A 5,761-nucleotide genomic window follows, 5' to 3' on the forward strand; every position below is an offset into this window, starting at 1 on the left:
GTATTTACTCTAAACACGTTTTATTTCCGTGTTATCTGCTGCTTTATAGGACAACGTCCACATTTTAACAGTCAGCCATAACAAAATCTGGGCTGTGGCTCAAAACGCTGCGTACTTTAACAGCATGTTTATCTGTATGGTAACGGTGAGTTTGAACACTTTTAATCTCACCGGTTGTGAGACACGAGGAAAGCGTTAATCTTGTGTGAGTTGTGATTTCTGTGTTGCTAACATACAGCCCCGTCGATGTTTATCCCGACACATGAAACGCTTTGATTTGTTTTGACGCACTGTCAGGAAGCGTGAGTCGCAAAGTTTAAAACAACGCCGCTTTTCAAGAAGGGGTAGTTGACGCAAAAATGTTCATGGACAGTTTTTTCCTAAGATTTTAGCATATAGGTTACATTTGATAAGAGTGTCAAAATGAGAGTATATTGGGTTCTGTAGCATTTTTCACCATTTTAATCACATTGTTGTACTAGCTTATTTTAAACAGTCCTGTGGTTTGAATTCTGTCGATCTACAGTGCTATGAAAAGGTTTTTGCCCACTTCCTGTTTTTTTTTTTATTTATTTTTTTTATCGCACTTAAAGATTCAGATCATCAAACAAATTGTAATATTACACAAAGATAATCTGAGTAAATACAAAATGCAGTTTTAAATGATAATTTCATTTATTAAGAGAAAGAAGCTGTCTAAACCTACCTGGCCCTAAGTAAAAAATTAATTGCCCCCTCCTGTTAAATGTTGAAAGAACTGTGATTAAGCACATTGTTTTAGAAAGCTGAGTTTAACGTCACTACTTCACACCCAGGCCTGATTGCACCTTGAATCTGTTGAATCAAGAAATGAAGCTGTCTGGTAAAAGTGAAGCATCACTTAAAGAGCAACACGTCATGCTGCGATCTAAAGAAATTCAAGAACATATAAGTAACAAAATAGTTGACATGTATCAGTCTGGAAAGGGTTATAAAGCCAATTCTAAGGTTTTGGGACTCCAGCGAACCACGGTCAAAGAGTCATTATCCACAAATAGAGAAAACTTACCCAGGAACAGTGGTGAACCTTCCCAGGAGTGACGGCCCGCAAAAATTACTCCAGGGAACACAACGACTCATCAGGAGGTCATAAAAAGAACCAGAACAATAACTTCAAACTACAGGCCTCACTTGCCTCGGTTAAGGTCAGTGTTCATGATTCAACAATAAGAAGGGACTGGGCAAAAACTGCATCCATGGGAGAGTTCGAGGGGCAAAATCCATTGCTGACCAAAAAGAACACAAAGGCTTGTCTCACATTTGCCAAAAAATATCTTGATTATCCCCAAGACTTTTGAGCAAATATTCTGTGGACTGATGCGACAAAAGTTGAACTTTTTGGAAGGTGTGTGTCCCGTTACATCTGGTGTAAAACCAACACAGCATTTCATAAAAAGAACATCATAGCAACAGTCAGACATGATGGAGGTAGTGTGATGGTGTGCGGCTGCACCTTCCAGGACCTGGGCGGCTTCGCCATAATTGATGGAAGCATAGATTCTGCACTCTATCAAGAAATCCTGAAGGAGAATGTCGGCCGTCCAGTTTGTGACCTCAAGCACACTTGGGTTATGCAGAAGGACAATGATCCCAAACACACCAGCAGGTCCACCTCACAGATGGCTCAAAGAAAAACAAAGTAAGGTTCTGGAGTGGCCTGGAGTCAAGTCAGACTTAAATCCTGAGGATGAGATGCTGTAGCATGACCTTAAACTGTCCATTCATGCTCGAAAACCCTCAATGTGGCTGAATTAAAAAGGCAATTCTGCAAAGAAGAGTGGGACAAAATTCCTCCACAGCTGATGTAGAAGACTCAGCAGTTATCACAAGCGCTTGATTGCAGATTGTTGCTGCGAAGAGTTGAACAACCAGATATTAGATTTGGGCAAATACTTTTCATGTAGGGCCAGGTAATTTGGACAGCTTTTGCCCATAAAAAAGGCGGAAATCATTATTTCATAACAGCATTTTTAAGTATTTTCTAGTTATCTTTGTGTAATATTAAAATTTGTTTGATGATCTGAATCTAAGTGTGACAAATATGCAAAAAAAAAAAAAAAAAAGAAAAGAGGAAGGGGCAATAACCTTTTTTCACACCTCTGTATGTGTCTATAAATGTCTGTTTATAGACAGATATCTTATATTTAATCTTGACACTTTCCCCTCTCTTTTTTCTACAGGCTGCAGCAGATATTTTCTACAGGGCTTTGCTGCTGTATTCTGAGCTGTAGTATAGAATGGCGCTTGGTAGTTTCTCAGGGGAGCACATCTGTGTTAGGAGTGCCACTATCACTGTACCCTCACCTGGCATCAGCAACGGGTAAGAACAAATGGAGTGTTGCATTTATTTACATTAATACAAATTATGTGAAGACTTCAGTAGCAAAAATTCTCATTGTTTTTCTTATTTTTTGATACTTTTCTGTATGCAGACCGAAATGGAAGCTAGTTTTGGATCCGCGTTCCACGAAAGCGGTCCCTCAAGTAGCCTTCAGGTGATATTATCTGTTGCAGGCTACTTCCGAGGTCAGATAAAATCTATAAAATGGTCATTAAAAACTAAAATAGCACTAACATTACACATTATAAGGGGTCCTTATATAAGCCCTTGTGATACAGCAGTTTAAAATTCCTACAAAATAAAAGATTATCAAATGAATATTTAACATTTACATTTTGAGTGTTGTCACGTCAAACCACTATGAAAGAAATTGCTGGTGTTGAGAAATGAGCTGGATCAGCATTGATTAGCCACCAAGGGCATCCTTTGACCATTTGCCTATACTTGAGGAGTTCCAGTCGATTTGCAGCTTGTAACTGTGCTCTTTCATTTCAGCGGAAACTAATTACAAACAGCACCGTGAGAACCCCTTCAACCTCCAGCACTCCTGACCTACTCCACTTCGTGGCGGCCGATGATGGCATGGTAATCACCAGCCATCCCCCTTTTCAAAACAGCCAATCACATTTACATATCGAGGAATGGAAATCAAAGCGCCCTCCACAGTTTTGTGGGTTGGCGGTACACATAATAGCGTTTGGAAGTATTTGTCGTTGACGTACATAATAGCAAGCGTTTGGAGTAGCTTATTTGCTCTTTGGGCAGTTCTTAGCTTTTCTTTGGATTTGTGTGTTTTTTATGGTTTTGTCAATTTGTCGTTGCCATGGCATGAATATTTATTTAGTGATTATTTACAAATATGTAGACTGGTATTGTGGCTCTTAATGCCTGTTTGGTTTTTAAATTAGTTTTTTTTTTTCATATTTTTTTTTTGAATAAGAAGACCGTTATCAGAAGGTGTTTTCCTCTAGTCGATCATTTTGGACATTCACAGGAAAGCCCATATATGAGATGAGGGATGAGCTGAAGTGTTGAATCAGAAGTTACAAAAAAGTTTTACTCAAGGTGTTTTTGCTCAAAGGTATTTTTTTTTTTGTAGGATGGGGTTTGTCTAGGAGGAGTGTGTCTGATTCAGTGGCTTTTGCAATGCTCAGGGGGGTATTCCAGAAAGCACAGTTACTTAATCACATAAACCAACTGAATTACATAAACCCCAGAACTCTTGATCCAGACCTTTCTGAATTGTGGTTATGAGTTAAAAAACACAGCCAAGAGTATTAAGTTCAGACAGCTTAGAGAACGTTCCGCAGTGAACACGCATAAAAAAAACACTTGTGGAAGGGAGATCAACCGTGTGTGAGATGAGGGAATAAAATAAATTATAGTACAATTAAATAAACATTGTTATATTAGTGCTTTAAAATTAAAAACAATAAGTGTAATTTAATATTGTGTGAAATCTGTCACTGAAGCCTCATCAGTGCACTGAATATTTCTGTAGTAAACTAACCCTGAAACATAGCAACTTATTCTGTAAGCTTCTCCCAGGCAGTCTATGTCTGCTTGTATATGTGACCATGGACCACAAAACCAGACATAAAGGTCAATTTCACCAAAATTTAGATTTATACATCATCTGAGAAAGTTGAATAAATCACGCTTTCCATTATTGATTTATGGTTTGTTAGCATAGGACAATAATTGTCTGAGGATACAACTATTTGAGAAATCTAGAATCTGAGGAGTGCAAAAAAAATCAAAATACAGAAAATCACCTTTGAGTTGTCTAAATGAAGTTCTTAGCAATACATATTACTACAATCAAAAATTAGGTTTTGATATATATTTCTGGTAGGAAATTTATGTAAAATATATTCATGGAACATGATCTTTACTTAATGTTCTAATGACTTTTTGGCATAAAGAAAAAACAATAATTTTGACCCATACAATGTTTTTTTTGGCTATTGCTAAAGAAGAAATATACTAGCGACTTAAGACTGGTTTTTTTGTGGTCCAGGGCTATATCTAACTTGAGTTATCTGTTTACTTAACTTACCCGTTGTGTCACTAATTGCTTTCTGGAATACCCCAGATGACATTTTAAATGACCTTTAAAAAGTGTTTGATGCAAACTGTCTCTGTCCCTGCAGCCGCCCATTAGTACCCCTAGGTAAACTCAGACTCTGCCATCTCATTCGCTCTCTGCACTCCAGGTCCAACATGTACGTCCGCTCCGCGCCTTTTCGAGGAAAGAGGAGAGGGAAGACACAGTGTGAGTGTCAGCAGTCTTCTGTTTCCTATTCACATGTTGATCTAGTATGGTGACATAAAAAGGCGGCGGGGCCTGCGCACGGTGCTTACAGCACGAGATTGACTTTTTTCTCCATGCTCTCTTTACTGCTGAGGAGCCACGTTGTTTTGCCCCGGGCAGCCCTCCAGTTAAGCTTTGTTTGCCAGCTGTGCTGCAGCGTGTTCAGGGACCCGTCATCACCACCTGCGGGTAGAGGTCAGCCAGCCGTCCCCCTCACCTCTCCCTCAGGATGGGGCTGCCTGTCATGATCTGGTTTTTAGTTCATGTATTGATGATTTCCTGTCAGCTGGGCCGTGAACAGCCGCGCTTCGTGACCTGTTTCCTAATGCACTGTCAGGCTGTTGGCCACCACCGTACAAGTGTCTGTTGAGGAGATGAATTACACTTAAAATAGCTGGGTAGATGAAAATGAAAATTAAGCTTTTATTCACTCTCATTTGTGCTCTCTTTTCTCTTCCTTTGTCACCTCAGCACACATTCTGCAGGCGATGTGCCTTGACCTCAGGTAAGGATAGCGTTTTTACTCTAAACATTTGTCTTGCTTTCACCTTTCCCATGATGACCAGTGCTGCCAGTAGTGAGGAAGGAAGCACTTTTTGGATGCTTTTGTACTATTATGGTTTCAAACTCTCTCTACACTTCTCTGGACTCATATTTTAAGGGTGATTATTTGTCCAAAAAAAATAGAAAACACAAAAAATGAACATGAATTTGGAAAACTTACCAACTAGAACCTTTCCATCTAGAGCTGCATGTGGCAACACATGTATAATATTTTTTATTAAATCAAAATGAAACAATGCCAATCTAAATCAGTTTTGAATTTTTGTGAGAATAATAATTTTAAATTCACAGAGAAAAATACAATAGTTAATTAGAAAAATAATGTTCAAATAATGCTTAAAAGGTCTTTTTTTATTTTTATATTTGCAAAGTTATCAAATCTGTTTTTTTCTTTGCTATTGGGTGTAAAGGTATAGATTTTTTTTTTAAAGAGCTAAAATAGAGCATTTTAGCAGAAGGGTGTAAAGGTATAGATTTTTTTTTTAAAGAGCTAAAATAGAGCA

The sequence above is a fragment of the Cyprinus carpio genome, unplaced genomic scaffold (genome assembly GCF_018340385.1).
Source record: "Cyprinus carpio isolate SPL01 unplaced genomic scaffold, ASM1834038v1 S000006769, whole genome shotgun sequence".
Taxonomy (NCBI): domain Eukaryota; kingdom Metazoa; phylum Chordata; class Actinopteri; order Cypriniformes; family Cyprinidae; genus Cyprinus; species Cyprinus carpio.